A 27,871-nucleotide genomic window follows, 5' to 3' on the forward strand; every position below is an offset into this window, starting at 1 on the left:
ATGTGTAAGGAGTAGATTATTCAGATGCCACCTCTGCACTTGACAGGTTCCCCAGCGAACCCAGTTAGCACCTTTTAATGACAATTAAACACAGCATGTTATTTGTAATAAGCTTGTTCAGGGATTCGTCAGGCATGTTCGTAATAATAGGAAAGCAGTTCACATTAATTACAGACTTTTGCATCACTGGTAAAAGGCTCAGGGCTCCGGCTGTTGATTTAATTACTCCAGTAATTAAATGAGTCACAGCTCACAAGTGACATTGCAGGCTGTGTTCGACGGGAGCTAGATTATGAAACATTTTGTACGTTAATGGTGGTTTCTTGGTGGGAACCCCCCCTCCCCCCCCCACAGTTTTCAGGTCGTTCAGCTTGAAGCTCATATTCCCCTCGCCATTTTTCTACCTTGCAGGTGTGCAGGTCAGGAACGTTCTGGCCTCATCCCAGCTCACTCAGACTCAGCTAGCCACTGTTTGGTGAGTGTCCACTGAATTCTTCACGGCCGCAGTGGTGCGCTTGGTTTATTTGCCCCTCTTAAATTACGTAGCTCAATCCTTTCAGCATCCACTCTATGCGGGCAGTGTGTGGCTCCACAGGTGAGGACCATATGTCTGTAACCGCAAGGTCGACAGTTCAAGTCCCCGGATTGGCAGTGATTTCTCTGCTGGTCCCCTGAACAACCTCTAATTGCTCCAATTGACCCTGCGCTGATTTCAGAAGCCATCATGATATTTCCAGGGCTGGTTGCTTTTCTTAAGTGGTCTGTTCCTGTTAGCACGCGTCAGGCAGCTGGTGCGACGGCTCGAGGCAGGAGGTCTGTACTTCTGAGTTGTGACTCATGGGATCCTACTGATAATCAACTAATAGGAAGCGTGTCGCAGGTTTTTAATGTGCTGCAATAATCACTGCTTTAAAAAAAAATAAAAAAATTTAAAGGCATTTTGTTTTTTATATGTCTGTCTCTCAAAATACTGCTAAAAAATATATTGTTAGGTGAGAATACATTTTATTATTACAGCTCACCTAACAAACTTCATAGCCTAGCCTAGCATACCTTAAACATGCTTGGAACACTTGCATTAGCCTACAGTTGGACAAAACTCAGGGTAAGTTGTCATTTTTTTGTAGGTTAGTTTGGTTTTTAAATTGGACCCCTCATGGTCTGGGTGAAGTTATGCTGGTCTTCGCCATCTGTGCACCCGGTTCGATTACTGACCTTCCCACATGTTCTCCCAAGGAACCTGGCAGATGTGGACAAGGACGGCCAGCTGACAGGGGAGGAGTTCATCCTGGCTATGCACCTGGTGGACATGGCGAAGGCCGGACAGCCGCTGCCCCTCACGCTTCCCGGGGACCTGGTGCCCCCCTCCGTCAGGTAGACAGCCGCCGCCGGTGGCCAATCGGTGAACCCGGCAGAGCAGTAAATAGAGCTCTGGAAAAAAATTGAGACCACTCTATACTGGAAAAAAAATCTGCTTGTTTAAAGCTGGTTTTGCTGGCAGAAAGGTACGCTGAGCGTCAGGTTGCTTCCAGGTTCTAAGTACGCAAGTGTACAAGAATATGGTGAAACGGGAGACACTGAGAAAGGCCAGAAAGCAGCCAGGTAAAGGGTGGAAACGACTTCCCAATGCTTGAGATGCCCGTTCACTTATCCGACAGTGCCTCATGAATCATGACCTCAAGTGACCTGTACTTGGTGGAAACGTTAAGTGCAGGTGTGAGGTGCACTGCTAGGACAGTTCATAACAGGCTCATAGAAGCAGGGCTGAAGTCCCATAAAGCAAGGAAGAAGCCCTTCATTAATGAGAAGCAGGAAAGAACCAGGCTGCAGTTTGCAAAAGAAAAAAAAACATTATTCACAGATCCATACCCATAAAGGAGAACTGAGTGAAACAAAAATTGGTGCTATGGTCTCTAACTTTTTTCCATAGTTATATGTAATGAATGGGGAAAGGCGGGGGGGTTGAATATGCTGTGTCAGGCTGGACATTGACCCATCTGGAATCACAGGCTAGGAGGCTTTGTTACAGAAAGGGAGAGTGTCCCCATACACTGAGATACTTCGACTGAGCCCAGCTAAGGGACTCCTGATGAGTGAGCACGGGAAGCTGTATGGTGGTTGTTCCTGTGTAGCCTGACTCAGAGTCTCAGGTTCTAGCACCTTCTACCTACACGGAGGCATGTTGTATTTTGCAGAACGGGGAAGCAGGGGGAATTGCTTCCTTTGAATCGCACCATCGTCCCTGAAGAAATTCAAGTTGAACCACCCCAGAAGACAAAGAGTAATGGTAGCATTAGTAGAACGGACAGACGGATTTACACACACACACACACACACACACAAAGACAGGCACCTTCAGCTAGTGAATGTTTTTGGTGACACAAGTGTGTATTAGTGATGTGCCGTTCTTAGTATCTTTACAAAGAATCACCTGATTCACATTGAATTGCAGGAGGTCAAAGGTCACTGCCCCTATTGCCATGGTTACCACGTGTGCGTGTGCATGGCCCTCCTTGCAGTTTCGTTCGAGGACAAGCTAAAGGAGAACTTCCAGCGGGGAAACGCTGAGCTGGAGAGGCGGCGGCAGGTCTTACAGGAGCAGGAGCGGCGCGAGCAAGAGAGGCGGGCCCAGAAGGCCCGGGAGGAGCAGGAGCGGCGTGAGCAGGAGGCGCGGGAGCAGGAGAGGAGGCGGCAACAGGAGCAGGAGCGGCGGCTGGAGAGGCAACGCGAGCTGGAATGGCAGAAGGAGGAAGAGCGCTTAAAGGAGCTGGAACGCAAGGAGGTCAGTCTTTCTAGTATGGAATGCTAGCATTGTACTTGGGGTTAGGCAGTCGCTCTTTGGTCATTGGTCCAGTCCCAGCCAATCACATTTGGGTTTAGCAAATTAATGTTGTTGGCGATTCACCAGCACTGTTGCCTCATACCTTTCAGAGCTGGGGGTTGGAATCCCACCTCCACTCTTTGAGAGTTTCCATGTTCTCCCAGTGTTGTGTGGCCTTCCTCCAAAAACATGCCCTTAGGTGGTCTGGTGCCTTTAAATTCTCTGCAGTGCGAGGTTCTAGTGTAAGTGCATGTTTTGTGCCCTGCGATGGGCTGACATCCCGTCCAGGGTGTACCCCCCCAGCCTGGTGCCCTGTGCTGTCCTGGATAGACTCCAGGCCCCCCTGTGATAATTGGCTGGAAGTTAATAAAACTTCATTATTGTAACCCTGTGTTGGGCAAATACAGCATTATAACTAATTAAACTAGTTTACTGGTGAAACTCCGTTTATGTACATCTCTGAATGGCTGGGAAGGTTTGACAGCATGTATTTGGTTATTGGTTTAGCTTGTGTGTGAACGTGTGCGACCTGTGATTAGCGCGTGTGTGTGTGTGTGTGTGTGTGTGTGTGTGTTTGGTCGTGATCATGTGTGTGTCCCTGCAGGCTGCTAAGCAGGAGCTGGAGCGTCAGAGGAAGATGGAGTGGGAGCGGAGGAGGCGACAGGAGCTGCTGAATCAGAGGAACCAAGAACAAGAGGACATCATCAAGCTTAAGGCCAAGAAGAGGAGCTTGGAGCTGGAGCTGGAGGCTGTGGTGAGGACCAGGCCGTCCTGCACCTGTTTGCCCCGACCGACTGCATTCCCCTTCAGGAACGAGGAACAGCCAGCTGTTGAAATCGCACTATCAGAGACGCACGTTTTCCTTTCAGATGTCAATGGTACACATGCTTGTGTCCACAGCGACAATATTCCCGCCCTCAGGACTCATAAGACCACTGTTTAATTTCAGAGAGACAAGCACAAGCAGATCTCTGACCGACTCAGGGACGTCCAGAGCAAGAGGAGCATCCAGAAGGGAGAGCTGGAACTGATCAGTCAGAAGCAGGACAGCTGCCTGCTGGAGGTCAACGCCCTGCAGCGGCAGCTTGAGGTCTGCGGCCTTCCTCCGCTGCCGTCCAAGATCCCAGCAGCTATGGGACGAGCACCAGCTGCAACACTGATAAATAGATTCAACACGGTTCTTTTTCCATGTGATCTGGCGTTATGTCTGCTGTGCGTTATACAACAGCTGTGCCACTCCTGTCTGATTAGCAGTCTTCAGATTTTGGCAACCAAGGGAGAGACTGTTCTTCACACCTTTCCTGGAGAATGTGCAGTTTTTTTGGGGGGGAATTTACTATAAAAGCAATAGATAGATAGGGTGAAGTTTCCAGGGAGGGTTTATTTCAGGATTCTCCAGCTTTCTGAGGGAGTTTGGCCTGTTTTTGTGCAGGAGGGGCAGAGGAAACATTCTCAGCTGATTGTGGAGCAGCAGAGATGCAAGGAGATCCTATGCAACATGGGGCTGAACAGTAGGTCTGGTGAGTCTGATCTCCCTGCTTCTCCCTGCGTTACCTGGCGCCCCCCCCCCCTGCAGTCATTCTTGAAGTACTTAAATGTCATGGTGGCACATGGGTGGTACATGCTTCTTGTGCTTCTAAAATGTAGGTGTACACTACCAGACAAAAGTTTGGATGCACCCACTTGTAATACATCTTTATATTTTAGCTACATTATTCACCTTAGAGTAAAAGGCTTGGAGGCAGTCGACAGTTTTGCTTCGATGACAGCAATGCAGAATCTTGGCGTTCTTTCAGCCAGCTTTCAGATGTAACCCCCCCTGGAAGGCTTTTCCAGCAGTACAGGAGTTTCCAGAAGTTCTGGGCACAAGTCGGCTACCAACTCATCTCGGCTCTGTAGGGTTTGGGTGGAGTGGGGGATTGTGGGGGCCAGGTTATCTGTCACAGCCCTCCCTCTCACATGTCAACAAGAAAATACTTACCATATAACCTCGAGGTGCACTTAGGGTTGTTAATGTAAGGGCCCCCTGCTGATACAGCGCGTTGCTGCACCCTCCACACGAACCACCTCAGGGATGAGAACCTGAGTGTAGTCGTGCAGCGGGTGACACCTCAGCATCACACTAGTCCGAATGGAATGGAACAGTGTACATTTTTTTCCGGTGGCTGGAGTGCCAACCCTGCCACCAACCCCCTTGCAGTTTTCCCTGCAAGTTGGAGGACTTCCTTGCAGGGCTTAGATGTAGATTGTCAGTCCCAGGATGAAGCAATTGCAGGTGAAGGGTCTTGCTTAGAGGTAGTGTTTCTGTATACAGGTCCGACACTTTCCTCCGTAAAGAGGGGCGTGACTGAGAAGGACATCGTCTGTCGGAAACTCAAGGAGCAGCTGGATGTGCTGGAGAAGGATACCGTGGCAAAACTGTCGGAGATGGACCAGTACAACGTGGACATCAAGGTGAGGAGGCATTACTGGTGGTAGAAAGGCATCAATGTTGTGGCTTGCCTCTAGTTAGCCCAGTGTGCTGTACAGGGGCCAGTAGCATTTGTAAATAGAATAAAGTGGAGAAGTGAAGCCTCAAAACATCCATAATCTATGGCCCAGAATCCCGTGTGTTCTGAATTGGATCTGGTGTCTGTACCTTGTATAGCGAGTGGTGGTTGGCGGTGTGGCTTGGTGCTCTGCGCTAATGGTGGTGCGGGCCCGGTCCCTTCCCACAGGAGCTCCGGGAAAGCCAGACCAAGCAGCAGCAGGTCCTGGACAGACTGCGGCAGGTCAAGGCCGACAAGCTATGTGACCTGCAGCGGAGGCGAGAACTGGAGTTGGAGAGGAGGAAGAGAGAGGAGGAGGAGGCGGTCAGGTGAGCTAGGCCTCCTGCAAGGCCTGCATGCTCTGTTGTCGTTTTTGCATTTCTGTTGGCTGTCATGGTGCCAGGTTTGGTTTCCCTGCAATGGTGACTGACCTGTCCTAAATCGCTTTTTAATATCACTTTAACACTGTGCTTCCCAAGCTGGTCCTTGGGGATCCAGAGCTCCCTTTTACTTATTTTTTGTTTGTTTTTCTATTTTTAAGTGGGTCAACACATCACCTACATAATGTCAGAACATGTCAGATGGCTAAGAGCAATTTTAATGTCAATTACAGACCCAGTGTGACAAAGTTCAGTTAAAGCATTAAATTTGAATGGATGACGTGACCTTGATGGTTTGTTTAAAGAAAATATAGCTGCATCACGTGATTGAAGGGCCATGATGTGGTGCTGGGCCAAATTCAGCTTCAATGTGATGCATCATGTCATTCACAGGCAAGCCAAGCTGGAGAAAGAGCGGCAGTGGCGTGTGAAGTTGGAGCGGGAGGAGGAGGAGCGGCGGAGGAGGATCCAGGAGGAGCGGGAGGCCAAGCTGAAGGAGGAGGAAGAACGTGAGCGTGAACTCCGGGCCAAACTGCGCGCCGCTCAGGAGCAGGCTGAGCGGAACCGCCGGGCCGCTGGAGAGGAGGAGGCAGGAGGAAGCCCAGAAGAGGGAGGAGGAGAAGAGGATAGAGGAGGAGAGGCGGCGAGAGGAACATAAAAGGGCGGAGGAGGAGAGGAGGCAGAAGGAAGAGGAGAGGAGGCGGCAAGAGGAGGAGCGGAGAAAGGTGGAGGCAGAGAGAAGGAAGCTAGAGCTGGAGAGGAAAAGACTGGAAGAAGAGAAAAAGAGATTTGAGGAAGAGAGGAGGAGGCAGGAGGAAGAGAGAAGGAGGCAAGAGGAAGAGAACAGAAGGAAGAAGGAGGAGGAGCAGGAGCTGGAGAGGGAGGAGGAGGAGAGAAGACGTCAGCGGGCTCAGATAGCTGCTGTCAGGGATGCAGAGGAGCGGAGGAGACAGGAAGAGGAGCGGAGGAGACAGGAAGAGGAGCGGAGGAGACAGGAGGAGGAGCGGAGGAGGCTGGAAGAGGAGAAGAAGAGACAGGAAGAGGAGAGACGGCGAGAGGAGGACAGGAGGAGAAAGCAACAGGAGGAGGAGGCCGTGGCCAGACAGCGGGAGGAAGAGGCCCGGCAGCAAAAGCAGCAGCAGCAGCACAATTTAGGCAAGACAGACATTCATGAGAAGCTGTCGGCCCTGATCAGGGGCCTAGAGGAGCGAAAAGGTAAGGATTATGGCCTCGATGCAGCCCCCTTCGGGAGGTGTGGAAACGCAGTGACAAATCACAATCTCAGACACGTAAAGCTACCATTAGCGGTGGGGTTTGTACAGTTTCTTCATCAGCCTCCAAATGCAAGTGTCCCATCAGCAGACCCGAGGTGTCGTGTGCTGGTTCAATAGCTGCAGTGCGTCATTAGTGACACAGCGTTCTGAAGAACAGTCACACAAGGAGGTGACTGACTCACTGTCGTTGCAGGGAATTTGAGACCCGTCAAGTCAACGCACAGGAAATCGGCCTCCCTGACAACCTACAGAGCCCTGTACCCCTTCACAGCACGGAACGCGGACGAGCTCACCTTTGACACGGACAGCTTGATTGAGGTATACAGAGTGCACCCCCATATGTTAATCTGTTTGTACCATAAATTAAATGTGCTGAATCATTGCCCTGGTGCCTGATTAGCTCTTTTTTTCTGAATCCTTTTCGGGTGTTTTACAGTTAGATCTAGAATCCTTTTGTTCACCATAAAGTGCAACAAGGAGCAGTTTTTTGGGGGGGGGAGGACAGAGGGGTACAAGTGCCCCTGTGACAAAATAAATAAACATGTAGACATATTTAATTTATTAATGGCACATTTCTCCTTTCATATGTTTTAGGGTGTTTTCTGGCCAGTCGTGACCTGGTTTTGGATAGTACGCCCATGTGTGTCATGTGGTAGCCCTTAACCAATCGCCTTGAGTCCGCAGGTGGACGAGAAGACGGAAGGCGAGCAGGGCTGGCTGTATGGCAGCTACCAGGGCAAGATGGGCTGGTTCCCTGAGAGCTACGTCGAGAAGCACAGCCAACCGGAATCTGCGGCCAGCACCAAGCAGGCTCTGATGCCCACAACTGCATCTACCTCAGTCTCTGCAAGGTAATGTTGCCCCTTGGTGTCCAGCATCTAAACTGGTCCTGTGTCATATCTGAATGCTTATGTGGGTCTCACTGACCGTTTTCTCCTGGTCTGTCCCTACTTCAGCAAGGCGGAGGCTAATTCCAGTACCTTCCCAGCAGGACAGAGCACTCCTGGGGGGGCAGGGCAGAACTCTGCCTTCACTCCCACCCACCCTCCAGGCTCTGCCTCTATGGAGTATGGACAGGTAGTTATCCTGGGAGCGCCCCCTACCTGAAGAATACCGTAACTGTCTCGAGTGAGAATTCAGAACTGGCCCCACCCGATCGGTCGTGTTCTTTTTCTGTATTTCCACTGCATGCCTATGCGTATTTATGTGCCAGTGAGTCTGTGGCCTGTTTGCATGGCTGCATCTGAACCATGTCTGTTCAGAAGCCTTCAACTGCTTCTGCGACTGTCTTGCACGTTACTGCAGTATTTTGTTCTGTACTATGCTTTTTCTTTATTTATATATAACAATCAGAAGCAGGTTTGCTGTTTCTGGGGACCCATTTAAAAAGCCACTTTGGGGCCCCTCCACAAGGTGGTGACTTTGTGGCCAGCAAGGGGCCCCCAACACAAATGCATGATTTTATCGCCATAAACAAGTCAACTATGTTTGCTAATAGTGTAGTTTGTATATATGTTGTTTTTTTGGTCATATTTGTGCATGTGTTTGCACATATATAACAATACACTGAGATGTACCATGTATGCACGAGAGTGTTAACTTTCTAGGTATATTCATAAGTTGGTAAACTTTCATGTTAACATTTATCAAAATGTCCATTTTTGGGGGGATTTTTAAGGTAGTTTCAAGTACGTCTAGATCAGATCTTGTTTCCTGAGTGGTGTCCCGGCTGACAGACATGTTTTCTGCGTTGTCAGGTGGCAAGTGGCCTCCAGGTGCAAGCGCTGTGCTCCTGGACGGCCAAGACGGACAACCACCTGAACTTCTCCAAGGATGACATCATCACGGTGCTGGAGCAGCAGGAAAACTGGTGGCTGGGGGAGCTGAATGGGGTGCAGGGCTGAGCCGGAATGAGTAAGTGACACTCTTGGCGGTTCCTCGGGAGGTTCCAGAAGGGTTCTGGTTCTGCTCAGACCAAAGCCTGTCAGCTACCTGGAGACTGGTGGTCATTTACTGAGCCATTTCCTTATTCTAATTCCATATTTCTACGTATTTATTACTGAAGTGGTATTTGATTTGCATTTTTCGGGGCAGGCATCTAGGAGTGATTTTAAATAATCCCTGCCTTTTCTTTGTGACATGTTTGAGAAAATGTGCTAGATTTAGTATGGTAAATTTGGTTTGACTGATTGACTCAACACTTATGAATGCTATTGTGATGTTTTTGTGCTTATATTATTGGTTGAGATAAGCGAGATCAATTTGTAAGGGATTTTTTTCTTTTTCTATTGAAAAATGCGTATGAGCAGAATCGCCGATCCATTTTTTTTCACTTTATTTTGCCAGACCCCTATATTCTTCTGTGGATGAGTTCAATAACCCTGACAATACTCTACAAGAAGGTAAGTTTCTTTTCCAGGGAAGAATTTGAATGAAAAGAAGTTAAATTAAGCTAAGCAGAAGCGCATTTTGCATACATTGTGTCTTTCTTTGATACCCAACATTCCATTTTAGCCAGTCACTACTCTTCACTTTGTTTGGCCATCTGTAATCTAGCATATTGTCATCTTGACTTCTCTTGCGTACCTTTTAATCATCTTGATATTAATGGTATTGCTGCTAGCATGTCAGAAGTAACCTTGAAACAGGGTCTGGTGTGAGAGGCCATTGTCGAAAAGGAGAAAGCCGGATTTTGTCACTGGCTGTTGACCGTTGATTTTCTGTCTAATCAGAAGGCAGGTTTTGTGGCAGTTAAAAATCATTTGGCCATTCTGTCTCTCATCCAATCAGAGTATGTAGCCTTATATACCTATGAAAGCCCAGAGTCAGGAGACCTCACTTTCAACGAAGGAGACACCGTCGTTGTGACGGAAAGAGAAGGGGACTGGTGGAAAGGGTACATCGGAGACAGGAGTGGAGTCTTCCCCTCCAACTACGTAACGCCAAAGGAATCTGAAGTAAATTGTCATGAACGACTTTTCTCAGAGATACTTAAACTGCAGAGTTTATTGTCTATAAATAATAAATCATGACAGGCTAACTTTTGCTACTCTGACCTCTACCAATATGTGTGTCTGTCTACAGACATATAGCACCACTGGAAAGTCAGGTGGAGTCGGCAAAAAGCCAGGTAAGGATGCGGGATCCCACAGTCACCACTCAGTAAAGAGCCAAGAAATTCACTGGCAGCCACCACACACCTTTATCTTTGCCTTTCCGTTGATGCTGGTGCATCTGCAGCTAGGCTGTGTCCTGTATACAGATGAAACACAGCTGTGTTCAATAGTCTTTGCGAGTGCCGACTGTTGCGAAGCTCTATCTACCTTGAACACGTGTGCTTGTTTGCGTTCGCATTCATTTGTGAATGTGTATGACAGAGGTTGCCCAAGTGACGACTGCGTACACGGCCACCGGAGCGGAGCAGCTGAGCCTGGCCCCGGGACAGCTTATCCTCATCCAGGGCAAGAACCCATCTGGGTGGTGGCAAGGGGTTCTGCAGGTCTGTGGACCCGTGTTGTCATGATAGTGACGTTAATCAAATGTGGAGGCCGCCCATAATGAGGTCTAATCCTGGGCTGTTTTTGGGAGGAGGCATTGAAGTTGAGTTGCGGGTCTCTCTCAGGTCAGATGCATTTGTCCTAAATTAGGTTGGCATGTATGTCCTGATGAGGAACCTCTTGTCTTGTATCTGTCCAGGCTAGGGGTAAAAAACGCCAGAACGGATGGTTCCCCGCCTCCCACGTCAAGCTCTTGGGCCCCACCAGTGGGAAGTCCACACCAGCTCCAGTTCCAAGTAAGATCAACAGCATCACATGCCAAGATCTGCGATGATCTCCGTCTGCATCTTCCGTAACAGCCTTTCCTACATGTTGGCTGTTCCTTCAGTTTGCCAGGTCATCACCATGTACGACTACAAGGCGGGCAACGAGGATGAGATGAGCTTCTCCAAAAGTCAACTGATCAATGTGCTGAACAAGGACGATGCTGATTGGTGGAAAGGGGAGCTGAATGGCGTCGTCGGCTTGTTCCCCACCAATTACGTCAAGATGACCACGGAGTCCGATCCCAGTCAACAATGTAAGTTTAATTTTTTTCCCCCCCCAAGTAATATTTGTTTGTCTTGTTGATAGTTGCAAATGTCTTAAGATACAAAGTTTGCAGCCTAGTGTTTCATGCTGTTGGCAATAAATGAGAGAGCGGTAGTTCCAAAATCTAAGGTGGAAAGTGACCTTCGGGTAAAAGTTGACCCACGTTACAGTGCCCACCTGCATTGTATGGGTCTCTCAAAGGGCTGTTCTCCTGCTGACTGCAGCTCTACCAAGGCTACGGTTTGGCTTCCTGCTTGGGTCTGACTTTCTGAACAGAAATGGTTTGTGTCCAAAGATGAATCGAGAGAGTTTGCAGTAGCTGTGTGCTGCAGGGGAAACCTAAACACAGATAAGAAATGATTCATTGGTGACCTCATGGGAGGCCTGGTGATGTGAAGTAGGGCAGTTTGAAAGATACTACCTGGTATTGGCAAATGTCTTCATAAAAAACCATGATGAGAGGGTCGATGAGTTTCCACATCATGGCGTGCATACTCTCTCTTCTGCCATCCGCCTATTAGGACTGGGTTTCTTCTCAGAGTTGTGCTTCAGAGAAGCACTCCTCTCCTTCCATCCATCCGTCCACCCTCCTTACACTCTTCTCCTGCCATCTTTCCCTTCTTTCCCCCCCACCTTTCCCTCCATCTTTCCCTCTATCTGTGTTGTTCTTGTAGGACGGCATCGTTGCCTCTTCCTCCACAGCTTCTCAGAGCTGTTCAGATACCCTTTAGGTGCTCCATATCAGTCAATGCTTCCTCGCTGGATAGGGCCTGCCTTCTCATCAAATTCACTTTCTTTTACTTCTGCTTTAATATTATTATTATTATTATTATTTAAATTTTTTTCCTCATGTGTTGAAGCAGGTCCCACACACCTACCAGTCCAACAGCAAGTGCCCCCCTCTGTAATTTTTATATTCATGTTTTTAGTCTTTAAAATTGTTCTTGCTTATGATGCAAAGCAATTACAATGCCAGTGATAGATGCTGATGCCATATTTAAAGTATAAAGCATATCATTTAAACAGCTTTTTGGGAGAGCGTGAAGGTATGTAGAGTCATAGTCATTAACTATTTAAAACATATTTTTCTTTCAAAAATGGCTTTTTACCCTAAGTGCAATTGAGTATCCTAACATTTTTTTGTTTGTTTGTTAAAACGTCTCTCACTGACAGTTATATCTGAATGTTACTGCGCAGATGGAAAATCTGGGATAATCTGTGCAGGCAACGGTGCGTTTACGCTTAGCTTGTAGTTCAGTTATGGGCTACGTACCGTTGGGTAATTGCATAAGTGTGTGTGCGTGTGTTCACAGTATGAATTCACATGTACACAGACACATGCTTTCCATTGGTAGGTTTTTTTTGCCAACCCCATGAGTGCAAACCTAACCCTAACCCTAACCCTAACCCTGCTAACCCTAACCCTAACCCTAACCCTAATCCTCTCCCTCTACGAAATCCCATGGCTTTAGCTATAGTACTGTGCTCAGTGCTGGTCAACCCATTAGGTGACATAGGCAGCCACCTGGGGTGCCATCTTTTGGTGAGGCGCTGCCTTAGCCAGCCAATATCACTTTGTCGCAGACAGGGGGCCCTGGTGGTGTAGCTTGCCTACGGCGACACATGAGCTTCAACGATTACTGGCTGTTTACGTACTTCTTTAAGTACTGTGTTTTGCCTATGGGTATAGTGTGTAGAATATTCGTCATACATACCTAGACTAAGGGGAAACCTTTGTTGCCTTACATGTAGTTGTGTATTTTGAGGGTGTTATTTGTTATAATGTATGGAGTGGAAGGGTATTCAAGCAGGCAGTCATACACTGGTTGCAGCCTTCATCTTTTCCCTATGTGGGGGTCGGTGAGCCATTCGAGGGTCAAAGTTCTGGGTCCTTGCTTCACTGTTTGCTGTTTTTTCCGAACACTCGCGGCGGGCTTTGGTGGACTTTGGTTTGCCCTGTTAGTGCCCCGGTGCAGTGTCTGCCGCTTTCCCGCCTGAGGGGGTTTGGACCAGGATGCTGTGAGTTTTCAGCTGATCTGCCATAATACTGGAAATGTTTTAGAATATATTTTTTTTTGCTTTAAGTGACCTTAGGGAGGTAACGTCAATGTAAATGCCCCCCCCCCCCACCAAGATGGAGTGGTTAATTCAGGTAATTATATGCATAACCTTTAACGAAACAAGGCCTGCTGGTGTTTAACAGTACATGTTTTGCGGTTTCTGGGTTCTAACAAGTTTAAAAACTAGTTATAACTAAGATACATGTCTTTATTTAATAATAATTGATACTTTATTGAGCCCTATGGGGAAATTCTCTTTACGCCACCCCCAGTTTGCTTTCTGTAAGTGACAGCAAGCTGGCCGCAAAGGGTAGCCACCCATAGCAGCATCCAGGGAGCTGGGGGTTAAGGGCCTTGCTGAAGGACCCGCAGATGTACTGAGGCTGGGCGAAAAACGAGGCTTTAGCCCACTGAGCCTCACACTTTGCTTTTTCATGCAACTTAAAATGAAAATCTGCCTTGCAGTTAGATACCATTGATTATTTGGTTATTGATAAAATTCAGATGTTAGATGGGCTAATTCTTTTTTTGGTCACTAAGGTTTAGACTCTGAAGATTATCCTTCTGCATGGTGCCTGCTGACTATTTGGTCCATGCCAGTGTAACTATTAGCCAGAGGTAAATTCATGTGTTGACAATGTCCTTGGAACAAATGCTAAAGAATCGTATTACTCGGTTAAGGATAAAAATGGCAGATTTGGTGGTTTATAAAGTGTGGTCTTTTGCTCTCACATCAGGGTGAAACTCTCTGTGCCTCAGTGTTCAAGAAATCATCACTGCTGCGGCACTTTGTAGTAAAACTACAAGCATTTTGAATGTAACCTGGTTTGCCCAGATTTTACTCTTAGTTGTATTGACTTATTTTATTTTATATGAAAGTGCAGTTTAATGAAAAAAAAATGGATGACTGTGATATTGTGTGCTCAGTCTACAATATGTGTGATTACTTGCAGTAAGGCATAGAAATGTCTGAATAAGGTATTTAACAGCTGAAAAATATCCTCTACTTGGAAAACATTTTGCAAGCAATTAAAGGTTTGCTCTGTTTATGCAAATTTGCAATCTGTTTATGCTGCTGGCAAGAGAGATGCATTTTGAATGAATCCCTTGCATTAATTGTTAAACAGTCTATGCAGTTTGAGGTTTCATTTGGCCCCACTGGGAATTTACCCACAGTGCATTGGCAGTAGTCAAGTCAGTTTGTCTGTGTTAAAGTTCCCAAGCTGTGTTACTTTGAAAATGTGCCTCAAATTATACATATGTACATTTATCGTGAAAATAAAGGATTTGCTTAAAAAGCACCTGCTTTTTTTTGGCAAGTCATTGTCTTACACAAGGATGGTGTGAGGTTTGGTTATTAGCGTCTAATATATATATATATCCAGGACCAGGTTATTCAAGAAGCTAAGCACTAGGATGGTTACAGTCCCAGGCAAAATGGGTTCGAGAGAGGAAACCTGGCTGCGGTTTTTAAGGCTTGGGGATGAGGCTCATGCAAAAAGGCGTATTGAAAGTTACCCAATGGAGTTTCAGCGTCTGCGCGCATCTGAATTTTCAGCAAAAGGTAAGACGGACGGGAGGGTTGTTCTCGCGCAGTGACTTAGCGACAGCTCCGGGTAGCGGCTTCTCAAGCCAGTGGTTTAGCCACATGTTTGGGGCCACGCAAGACAGCTGCTGACCGCGGCTGCCCCCCCCCCCACTCCCACCCCCACCCCCGTCATCCCCGACCCTGCAGGGTGTGCTGACCTGACCAGCCTGGACACCATGAGTCCGCAGGAGAGGAAGCGACAGGGTTACATCCACGAGCTCATTGAGACGGAGGAGCGATACATGGCTGACCTTCAGCTGGTCCTGGAGGTATGATCTGCAGTGGGGCCCCCGTGAGGTCTTTGCACTTCAGTCTGCTTTAAGCATTTGCAGTTTTGAGTTTTTATATTCTTGTCATGGATCTCATGTATAGGGCTTTGAGTGTAGGTTTTTGTGCCAGAACATGTTTAACTTATTTTCCCTAACATTTTGTTATCCCTCTTAACCTTTACTAACCCTTTCCAACTTTGCCCGTCTCTCATTTTTTTTTCTCCAGGTGTTTTACAAGCCCATGTCTGAGTCGGGACGCCTGACAGATGTTGAAATGGCCATGATCTTCGTCAACTGGAAGGACCTGATTATGTCCAACACCAAACTTCACAAGTGTGTCTTTCCACAAGCTTGTTTCTTCTTGGTAGCTGAAATTCTTGGGAATGAAACGTGATCCGATGCTGCCACCTTGCTCTAGGAATACGAACTGCGAGTATCGTGTCCCACAACAGCAAATGTCATAGGCAGAGTGAAGTCCCAGAAATAGAGAAGTGCCAGGAAAAGGAATTATCTATGCAGTCGATGGATAATAACAAAACAGGCTGCACAGTTTTTGCACTTAAAGATCATGGAAACTGGAATGTTTGTTGAGAATGGCACTGGCCAGCATTCTGTTTTTGAAACTCACCTGAACTTTTACGAAGAAATTGCTTGGTACTGGACTTGGCGGCCTTTGCGGTTTTGGTGATTGTGTTTGTGAATGGCAGGGCACTGAGGGTGAGGAAGAAAACGGGTGGCGAGAAGATGCCGGTGCAGATGATTGGGGACATCCTGGCCTCGGAGCTCTCGCACATGCAGGCCTACATCCGCTTCTGCAGCTGCCAGCTTAACGGTGCAGCCCTGCTGCAACAAAAGACTGACAAGGAACCCGAGTTCAAGGACTTCCTCAAGGTGAGGAATGGTGGGCAGCAGCCCTGGAACAAATGGGAGGGGTAGATAGTTCATTGTTAAAGGCTGTTCCAGAGCGATCGGTAAGCGGGAGAATTGCAGCCGTCCAAATGTCCTCAGTGAAAAAGCGGTAGCGGGTTAAATGGATGTTGAACTGTTCTTTATTTTCTTCTGAAATGAATTACAAAGATATCTTGCGGGCCAATACTATGTTCTATGAGACCTCTGGACTCAACTCTTCTAAAGCACCTAGACTGAAATTTAGAGTGGTGCTTTAGATAAGGACGTAGGCTAGGGTTTCTGACTCCTAAGTGTGTGTGTGTCTCTCTCTCAGAAAATCGCTACAGATCACCGGTGTAAAGGTATGCCACTGTCCAGCTTCCTGCTGAAGCCTATGCAGAGAATCACCCGCTATCCACTCATCATAAAGAACGTAAGTCCTGCACATTGTCACCCGTGGTCCCTCCTTCAGTGTGCGATGTGGGAGGCATGACGAATTAGCCTCATCCAATTTGCCTTGGATTTAGCTCAATTTGGGTTGCTGCTACGTATGACTTTGCCCTGCCAAAGATGCAGTTCGTGTCAATTCCTTTGGGGACCAAATGATAATGGTTGTGACCATCATCATGGTCAGCAAATACAAGAAAGAATGTGCTGTTTTGCTGGAGTTAAATACCAATGAAATGCAAAAACTTCAGGCAGAAGAGTGAGTGTTGGGGAAAGCGCCCGGCGTTTCCACCCCAACTCCACATTTACGAGACACACACAGGTTACAGTTTTACTTGCAAGGGTACCCACACTCTCTGCAATGCAAACTACAGCAGAATGTGTTACAAAGGGTGGTTCCCCTTGGCTTCTTTATTTATAGTCAATGGGGGGCGCAAGAGAGGGAAGTGAGATTCTTATCTAAGTAGGCAGCTGTTAACCACCTACTTAGAGTACAATAGCTAAGAGTATGTGGCTAGAAGATAAGAAATAACGTATACATATATATTTACACTCATTGCTGATCATACAGAAATGATTAACAACTGTTTCTTCAACCTAACAGTCCCTCCTGTTTATCATGACAGTATGATCAGAAGCATCAACATTGTAGAAGTTGCAAAAGCACTTTAGGTACAACCTTCATTTAGACCACATTGTCATTATCCTGGAAAACATTTAATTCCGTTTCTTCAGGTCCGAGCCCTGCACGGGTGCTTTCGGCTCGGCCGTCATTATGAATTATATGTCTTCTTCATCGCCATCGCTGGAAACAGGCTCTGTCTCTATAGTTTGGGTAAGGGAGAGAAACATTGTACTGCGTGTCCGAAAAGCAGCATTAAGAGCTTGATTAATAAACATTTTCAAACATGGTATAACAGTAATAAAACTACAGAAAAATAAAATGAAAAACAAAAGAAGAGGTAGGCATGTTTTCATCAGTATTGACCACCATGTTCCTGTAATAAACCAGTCTAACCAGGATGAGGAGGACTGCGGTCGACTGTCCATGGTCATCACTTTTTGTAAGTTTCGGAGGCGGTCTAAGGCAGATGTCATATTGGGTGAGTGCACATTGTCAGGAATGTAAGTGCAGCACGTTTGGTTCAGGAGGACACATACTCCTCCTTGTGCGGCTGTCAGTAGGTCTAATGCCATACGATTCTGGATTACCATCTGTCTGGTTATGTCTTGAGTTTCATTTTGTTTTTGGTTAATCAGTATCGAATCATTCATAAATAGACCTAGTCTATAATTTAGAGTTTCTACGCGTAGCATGAGTTTTCCAATTCCTAGCCCAGGGAACAGGGCCAGCATAACTTTACTGCCTGTTCCCCACAATTTATGTTCAGCGGGCACGTCGGTTCCCCACACACTATCATGGGGTTGTATTGATATCGAACGCCTTCTCCTGCTTCTGAAGAAAGTTTTACTTTCCTGTGCTATCAGGAAGGTGTGATCTGAAACAAAAATAAGAGCGCACACTCCAAACCAGTTCGGTGGTAAGACAAAGTATGCACGAGGTCCACACAACCATGCTACTCCGTCCACCCAATATGTTCCATTACTGGGGCGAAGCATCGAAATTGGAGATCCATACATGCTGTCTACATATGTTAGGTTACAGTTCGTGGTGTTTCCTCCTATCCATCGCGTACCATTATCTTGCTTAAAACAAATGGCATGCTGATATGTCAGTGGGTCTCGGTCCATCAAGACAGAAAAAGGAAGTGAGACATTAGTTTTAGCAACAGCGAAGTCTACCCAGAAATCCTGTATACAGGTACCATTTTGAAACCCAACGTCATCTGGGTAGTTTCCTGTAGCCTCCTGATACTTAATTCGGACCACTGTCATTCTATTAGTCCCAGGTATAGTTATGTTCACATCTTCCCCTGCTAGCGAAAATATAAGGGAAAGACGGCTCTGGTATCCTATTCCTGCGAAAGAAGCAGCGCACTTGGCTTGGGATATGTTCATAGCTTTACCATACACCGTAGGTCCTTCACTATGAGTGGGCATTACTGAACAAACATAGCAATTTGTCACATTTTTCGCTGTTACAGTATCATGTACATATCGGTACCAGTAGTTTTGCATAAATGGATGTGAGTGGTCAGCGGGCAACGGGCGTAGATGGAAGTCATCATGGGTCCATCGCCGTAGGTGCTGTAATGGAGCTGGTGAGAGCCAGGACAACCATACAAGTCCTACAACAAGAATGACCCCTAGAGTCACTTTACCACATCCCCACCCTATCAGGGCCATCCTAAATAGAGTGCAGCTCAGTTGTTTTCTTCACCGGGTTGAGACAACAGCACCCTATTGGTTACTGTGCCTTTGTAGCGGACTTCCACTGCTACTCTGTTGCTGAGGCCTCTGATAAGGGCTTGATGGGTTTACAGTGACTTTTGTGTATCCAGGAAGGTCGTTCTGCGATCTTTACTGCTGTTGGTGTTGTGAGGAGGACTTGATAAGGACCGTCCCACCGAGGTGTGCTCCAATCTTTCCGCAACAGGACCTTGACCAGGACCCAATCTCCCGGCTGCAAGTTATCCTGTTGAGTAGAAACAGAATTTACCGGCAGACTACTGGGGCTATGTTTTTGTTGTGATGTTAGTAGTTTACGCATCCAATCAGCCAGCGTATTTTCTCGGTCTGCTTTTTCTATGTCATTCATTTCAGTTGCTAGGGGAAATGGTCTACCATACACTATTTCAAAAGGTGTTAATCCTGCAGGAGTGGGAGTTATTCTCATCCATAATTTTACTAGAGACAAACATTCTGGCCACGGCCTTTTTGTCTCTTCCATTGTCTTTTTTAGCCTTGTTTTAATAGTGCCGTTGGTCCTTTCCACTAAGCCTGCGCTCTGGGGGTGATACGCACAATGATTCTTAAGCGTAAAACCTAATGCTTGTGAGCAAAGGGACATAGTCTGATTTACAAAATGAGTCCCATTGTCTGATCTTATAATATGAGGTATGCCATAGGTAGGGAAATAATGGCTTACCAAACATTTTGCAACGGTCATTGCATCACAATGCTTTACAGGGTATATTTCTACCCACTTAGAAAAGGTGTCTATAATAACTAGACAGTATTTCTTTCCTTGTGACCAAGATAATTCAATAAAATCCATATGTACAACTTGAAACGGATACTCAGCTGTGGGGAACTGGCCACGTTTTGGTCTGATGTTTCCTTGTGCATTGTGTTTACAACAAATTAAGCATGTCCTACAAAATTGTTTTGCATAATCAGAAAAATTTATAGCATAGAAATATTGTTGTATGATATGTACCATCCCTCCTGTTGAGACATGAGTATTTCCATGGCTCACCAAAGCAGCTGTTTTGTATAAATTTTTTGGTAGGATGGGCTTGTCATTCATATAGTAAACTTTCTCTCGTTGTATTGCTCCTCTTTTGATCCAACTTTGTACTTCTATTTTAGGAGCATGAATCTGTGCATCACATAGCACATCGCTATCTATAAAAAGAATGTCTGCCACTGATAAGGTAGGTTGTTTCAGTGCCGCTTCTTTGGCGGTTTTATCTGCAAAACTATTTCCTGCGGTTTCTGCAGAGTCATCAGTCTGGTGTGCTTTGCATTTGCACAGTGCAAAGTGAGTCGGTAAATGCACAACGTCTAATAATCTAAGTAGCAAATTCGTATGAGTAAGAGATGTGCCCTGTGATGTTCTAAAACCTCTATTTTTCCAGACTCTTGCATGGTGATGGACAGCTGCAAACACATATTGACTATCAGTGTAGATAGTAAGTGACTTGTTCTTGAACAGTTCACATGCCCTGATCACAGCATAAAGTTCAGCCGCTTGTGCTGAACAAGTAGAAGGGAGTGCATTGGCTTCTAACACTTCAGTAGATGTAACTACAGCATACCCAACTTTATTTTTTTCCATATCATTTTTTGATGCTGAGCCATCTACATAAACAACTTCTGATCCTGGTATAAAAGTTTGCAGAATATCTGCTCTTGGTTTTGTTTGTTCTTCTATTGTTGCTTTGCAAGAATGTGGCTCCCCATCCTCTGCGGTAGGGAGAAGCGTACTAGGGTTCAATAGGCCACACCGCTGAAGTTCAATGTTACGTTGTGAGAGCAAAAGTGACACTAAGGTAAGATGTCTTGTATGTGTTAAGAATGGAAGCGGTGTCTGCAACAAGATTAGAGACACAGAATGAGGAACTTTAAGTATGAGGGGGTGACAAAGTACCAATTCTGCTGATACCTTTACTGCTTCTGCAGCAGCTGCACAGGCCTGTAAACACTGTGGAAAGCCAGCTGCTACTGCATCTAATCGTTTTGAATAGAATGCTAACGGTCTCTCTTTTGCTCCGAATGGCTGTGTTAATACTGCTTTCATATAACCTTGATTAGCATCTACACATAGGGTGAATGGTTGTTGATAATCTGGTAGAGCAAGGGTCACATTGGTTTGCAACATTCTTTTTAAATTTGTAAAAGCATTTTCTCCGTCCTCAGTCCATTGTATTTTGTCCTTTAGAGTCATCTCCTTCCCGTATATTAAATTTTGCAAAGGTTGAACTAGAAAAGCATAATCTGGTAACCATTCTCTACAATAATTGCATCTGTTGTTTAGTCTGTGGTTTAGGTGCTTCCTGTATAGCTTGTTTCCTTATCTCTAGCAGCGAGCGACCTTTTTGTGAAAGGTTATGCCCTAAATAGACAACTGTCTTTTTGCAGTACTGCAACTTCTGTTTAGAAGCTTTATGTCCAGTATTGTATAAATGCTGAAGCACAGTTAGGGTAGTTTCTTTGCAATGTTGTTCTGAATCTGCTGCTATTAAGATATCATCCACGTATAGTAATACCTGACTATGTGATGGTATTTCACAGGTACTCATAGAGTATCTAAGGGCCATGGTATATACATGTGGGCTTTCAGAAAATCCCTGAGGGAGTCTAGTATATGTATATTTTTTCCCTTTATAGGTAAATCCAAATAAATGTTGAGAATCAGGGTGCAATGGTACTGAGAAAAATGCATTACTAAGATCCACTACTGAGAAGTAGCTTTTATCAGGAGTCAATGAGTTGAGCAATAAGTGTGGGTTAGGCACGTCTGGTGCTGCATGTTGCACTATGTTATTAACAGGTCTTAAATCCTGCACCATGCGCCATTTCCCTGTATGTCCCTTCTGGACTGGAAAGATAGGAGTGTTGCAAGTGGCTTCAGGAGCCTCTCGCAATATTCCTGATGCTAACATGTCTTGCACTACAGGGGCTATACCTTTCTCTGCTTCAGGTTTTAATGGGTATTGCCGGACGGTGTTCTGATTTCACAGTTACTTTGTAAGGTGGGAATCCCTTTACCAGCCCTACATCAGTGGGGGAGGACGACCACAACCCTTCTGGAAGGCGATCTAGATCTGGACATGATCCCTCCTCCAGGGTTGAAAAAATTTGTCAGGTTGGGTCCTTTAAGTGTGTGGTGGGAGTGGTTTGAACTCTCCATCCCAAAGGAAACCGCCACACATTGTGTTTCTCATCATAGCTCCAACAGGAGCCAGATACGGGTTGGTAGTCATTGTAACTGTGCATAGAATCTCGTAAGAACATCTCTACATCTCTCCACTGCATCTGGGGTGGTTTTGAAAGAGATACGTGTGGTGTTCTCTCTCTAAATACAGCTTGTTGCTTGTTAGATAAAATGACTGAGGCTGCTGAAAACCCAGTGGTGGGGTTAACATACATATATTATACAAGTGTCTTGGAGGGCATGAAACGTTTTGTCATAGACATAATCTGGTCCAAGGGTGTCTTTGTACCACATAGTGACGTGTAAGGCATCGTCAGGCATGAACTGGGCCTGTCTAGGGGACTGCTTTTCTCTAGTTTTCCGCAATAATTCTCGTGTCTGTGCAGTTCCCCCTAGGTCCAGAGACCAGTAATATTGTGGTGTTGTGGTTCCTTGCACAACATAAGCTTCCTCATTTACGATTGCTTTCATGCCAGTGGCTGTGGCAACCACGCTAATGCCCATTTGTACCATAAGGTCTCGACCTAACAAGTTAACAGGACAAGAAGGGCTTATTAACACCTGTGCTTGACATTCAAGTCCAGTTTCCTTATCTTTTACTGCAACTGGGTTTGTTAACTGATGTCTGTCTGTCTGACCTCCTGCCGTTTTTATATTTATGACTGATGAAGAATATGTGACTCCGGGAGGACTGGAGGTTAGGACAGTCCTACATGCTCCAGTGTCACACAGACATTCATATACTTTGCCGTTTATGACTAACTTCCGACTTGGCAAGGTTTCCCACTGCCTTTCTGCTAATAACTGACACACTGCTTGTAAATCTATTTCCTTATCTAAAAGGTCTTGTAAAGTGACCTCCGTTTCCTTTCTTAAAATCACCTCTGTTTTGCCTCGGATGGTGTCGGTAACAGGGGCCTCCGAGGGGGGTCATTGATCATTGTTTTCAATGGAGTTTGGGTTATATGGTTGTTTCCCTACTCTACAATTCCTAGCTAAGTGTCCAGGTTTCCTGCATGTCCAGCAAATGTTATCTTGCTGAGACGAATTCCTGTAATTGTTTCTGAAAACACCTCTCCCCCTTCCTCGGCCTCTTGACCTTCCTCTGAATCCTCCCCTCCCCGGAGGATTCATTTGCACTAACGCTACTACATCTGAGGCGCTGAATATTGTGTCTGTCTTTTCCTGTTTCTGCGCTCTCTGCGCGTGTTGGGCATATTCTAGTGCTTGTTGGACTGAACCAGTATTCTGATGTACCCAATGTTTGTCAAGATATTTTCGCAATTCGGGCTTTAGGCCTGCGACAAAAGCTCGTTTTAGCTGTTGTTGGTACACTCCTACTGCCTCTTCATCAAATGGGATCCCTGAGTTTCCTCTAAATACAACTCTCATTCTATCCATAAAATCCTCAGGTTCCTCTCCATCTTTTTGTTTACATTGCGCTATTCTGCCATAATCTGCTCGTCTCATAAACACTATCTCTATCCTTCCATGTAATTGTTGCATACTCTGTTTTCTACGTACATCTCTTAACTTACTTTGTTCCAACCATGCATCAGAAAAAACATATTCTTTTTTTCTGTCTTTACCTTCTTTCTTATTGGTAGTCTGTAACATCTCCAGTTTTAAGTTTAGCTTTTATACAAAAGTCTGTGAGCTTTTATATATATCTGGAGTGTGGAGTTTTCCTTCAAACCCATGTTTTTTCCTCCATCTACTTATTTGTCCTGATCCTGGCTTATATCCTTCCATAAACTTCTCATCTCCCTCTAGTTCCATTTGTTTACTTTGATTCTTCCCCATTGTTACCTTTTAATGGATACACTACAAAAAATAAAAAATCCTAAAAGCAAGTATCTGGCATGAGACCTCAGGAGGACACTAACACGGCCTTCTACTGCTCCCTATTAGAGCAGCGGTGTTAGTTTTCAGGGATGAAACCCGTCCTTGATCCTTCAGTCACCAGTATGTTGTTGCTTTTAGGGTGGATCGTGTAGGTTAATCTAAAACCTATAAAAACACATCCACATACATCAATATATATATTTCCAACAACGCCTACTTTCTCTCCCGGTTAATTTCGGCTAACCTCAACCACATGCATGTCTTGGCCACCTACTTATTTAGGTGCCGTATCTCTCACTTGGCCACCTACTCACTTAGGTGCCGTATCTCTCACCTGTATAGTGTGCTCTCTGATCCGTCACCGAGGTCCTTCAGACATCACCAGACGTCGAGCGCAGTTCTAACCACCGGCCTGATGACGAATTCACATCACAGGTCTTTCTTGCACCCGACTTCGAGTGGCTGTCGACAGACTTCGGTGTCGCTTCTCTCGGCGTACTGGAGACGTCTTCGGGGTTCCTCGGATCCGGCTCGAAGGACCAAATTCTATGTTGGGGAAAGCGCCCGGCGTTTCCACCCCAACTCCACATTTACGAGACACACACAGGTTACAGTTTTACTTGCAAGGGTACCCACACTCTCTGCAATGCAAACTACAGCAGAATGTGTTACAAAGGGTGGTTCCCCTTGGCTTCTTTATTTATAGTCAATGGGGGGCGCAAGAGAGGGAAGTGAGATTCTTATCTAAGTAGGCAGCTGTTAACCACCTACTTAGAGTACAATAGCTAAGAGTATGTGGCTAGAAGATAAGAAATAACGTATACATATATATTTACACTCATTGCTGATCATACAGAAATGATTAACAACTGTTTCTTCAACCTAACAGTGAGTATGGGTATTGTGAAATGTTGGATGTCAACTGTTACAAAACGTGCTGCACCAGTTTATTTATGGATGGATGGATGGATGGATGGATCTGATTAACATCAAACCGCCAGTAACTTCACTCTACCCTGAACTCCACAGTCCTTGTCCAAAGACAGAGTTCATTCTTAGGCAGGTCCCAGACCTATTTCCAAATCTCCTGCTCCCCAGATTCTCGAGAACACTCCAGAGAATCACTTGGACCATGGACACTTGCGGGAGGCTCTGGACAGGGCCGAGGAGCTCTGTCTGCAGGTCAACGAGGGGGTCCGGGAGAAGGAGAACTCCGACAGGTTAGAGTGGATTCAGAGCCATGTCCAGTGTGAAGGCATCACTGAGGTGAGCACATCTAATGCAACTATATCACGAAGCTCTTGTCTATAGCCTGGGTTTTATATAATCTACAATATTCCCTCCTGAAGTTCTTAACAAATGTTTGTTTACATGCACAGCCTCTAACAAAGTCGTCTACAGAGTTAATCCTACTACAAGTTAGGGTCTGGATTTTTGCAGCTTTCCTACAGTTTACTGGACACTTCCAATTGTTCCATTTCCCTACAGAACTTGATATTCAACTCCTTGACCAACTGCCTGGGTCCCCGAAAGCTGCTACACAGCGGCAAGGTCTATAAAACTAAGAGCAACAAGGAGTTATACACCTTCCTCTTCAATGACTTCCTGCTGCTCACCCAAGCAGTGAAGCAGTTCACCTCATCAGGGACGGATAAGCTCTTCAGTCCCAAGTGCAACATGCAGTTCAAGATGTACAAGAACGTGAGACTCTTTTTCATGCTGGGGAGTAATGGAGGGGGCTAGCAATACCAGACAGTTACATTTACGGCACAAAATCATACATTGCGTTTTAAATGAACTTTTCATATCCATACAATTCGGAGTAGAACTTTCTAGAAAGAGGTGCCATTTCCTTAGTTGTATGTTTAGCCCATTTTTACGGGCTTTCTCTACTGTGTGTACTTCCAATTTAATGCGAGTCTATGACCCGATTTTGGTCTTCTATCCAACCAGCCCGTGTTTCTAAATGAAGTTCTGGTGAAGATGCCCTCCGATCCGTCTAGCGATGAGCCAATCTTCCACATCTCCCACATCGACCGTGTTTATACTCTCAGGACAGAGAACATCAATGAGTGGGGAAGGAAGGGAGTTAGAGAAGAGACTAAGGAGAATTGAACAAGGAAGCTGTGGCTTCAGTCCACAAGGAGGCTCCCTCGGTGTCCTGTTCTGGTAACAAATCAGGTGTTTCTTCTTATTTAATCAATCAGGACTGCCTGGGCGCAGAAAATCAAAGCTGCTTCAGAACATTTCATAGAGACTGAGAAGAAGAAGCGAGAGAAAGCTTACCAAGGTGAACTATTTTATTTGCATTTAATCCTTTTCAGTGTCTTAGCATAACCCTTCAGTCCAGTTTGATTATGTAATGGTTTTATTCATCTGTCTACAAAATTGCTTGTCCTTTTCCTATTTAATTTAGTTATATGTATGTGTGTGTGTGTATATTTATGTATCTGTAATATAAAATCCTCTAAGTCACCAGTATATATTCATTACCCTATTCAGTGTTTCAGAACCCTGACCCCATGTTTTAGTCCATGTTGGACGTTTCACAGCCAGAACCTACAAACCCCATGAGCAAGAATTTGTTTCTTCCAACCAGTTGAGCATAGAGAGTCAGTCAAAGGCTACTCAACTGGTTTGTAAAAACAAAATCTTGGTCTGAGTTTGTAGCTGAGCACTGGTTTTTCCTGAATTTGAGTTTCCCTCTTTTACACAGCCTGTCCTTCCAGTGAACACATCCGTTGCAGTTTAAGAACCTACTACTTTCCCTTTTGGTTGCTGTACAGTCTATTTATGCAGACCTTCATTACTGAACCCTTGATAACCCTATCATAGACTGCAGTGCCCCATTAACTACAGTTTTTTTTTCCAGTTGCTGTATCTTATTTCTGCCAATTCCTTGGGAGTTCCTTGCATCTTAACTTCTTTATTATGAATCTTATTTATTGTTCCTTGGTCTTTCGACTCATGCATCACTTGCTGTATGCATTTCCAGCTCGTTCCCTGAAAACCAGTGGCATTGGCCGCCTGCTGGTCACTATTTTGGAGGCCACAGAGCTCAAGCCCTGCAAGCCCAATGGTGAGGGTCAAAGGTCAAGTCCTATCTCCCGAAACTCCAGCCGCTAACCCCCTAATGCCTTGTACCTCATGTATGGCTTGATGGTTGGGTTTAATGGTTTTTTTTGATGGCCTACACCCTCCAGGAAAGAGTAATCCATATTGCGAGGTGACCATGGGGGCACAGTGTTTCACCTCCCGGACAATAAATGACACAATCAACCCCAAGTGGAACTTCAACTGTCAGTTCTTCATTAAGGACCTGTACCAGGATGTTCTATGTGTCACCATCTTCAAGAGGGACCAGTTCTCTCCCGATGGTTAGTCCTTTCTTCAGATGTTTATTTCTCCTCTTTTTACACGTTGACACTTCCTGAAATTCGTCTTGGGAACAGTTCTGATGTTAAATGTGCTGATGTTAAATTTCCCTTAGAAAAATTTGGGTGTCATATTTGAAGTTTCGTCTTGTTTTTTTTTTTTTTAATTTAACTTTTAATTTATTTTTAATTTATTTATTTATTACACGTCATTTTAAGTTTCTCCATGGGGTATCACTGTGGTTTCATGCTTCAGGGTTCTGGTTCCATATCCTCCCCCTGGTTCTGTGTGTGTGAGTTTGAACATTCTCTTTGTATTTGTACGGGTTACTCCTACAGCCCAAGAACACATACAGATGAACTACGTTCTCTACTTTATGCCCTGGTATATTCTGCAGTCTCACTGCAACCCTTCTACTAGATAATTTCTTTTGTGTTTGACCGTTTATTTCTTTCCCCCCCCTATTGCTTAATTTCTTTCATTGTGCCACAATGGCCTGTGTTCTATTACTAGCGTTTGATGGTGGCCGCTTTCATCATGGCTGCTTGTATCATTGTTAGACTTCCTGGGCCGCACTGAAGTTCCTGTGGCCACCATCAAGAAGGAGCTGGAAAACAAGGGAGCAGCGACAAGGCGCCTGCTGCTGCACGAGGTGCCGACAGGCGAGGTGTGGGTGCGCCTGGACCTGCAGCTGTTCGACCAAAAATCTCTCAAATGAGGCGACGCGGATTGGTGCCATGCCATACGC

The 27,871-nt window shown here is 45.6% G+C and overlaps 1 pseudogene; it reads left to right on the forward strand.

Annotated features, from left to right (window-relative positions):
• On the forward strand, positions 1 to 27,871 carry LOC125728192 (intersectin-2-like; annotated as a pseudogene).

This window comes from Brienomyrus brachyistius, unplaced genomic scaffold (assembly GCF_023856365.1).
Source record: "Brienomyrus brachyistius isolate T26 unplaced genomic scaffold, BBRACH_0.4 scaffold189, whole genome shotgun sequence".
NCBI lineage: Eukaryota > Metazoa > Chordata > Actinopteri > Osteoglossiformes > Mormyridae > Brienomyrus > Brienomyrus brachyistius.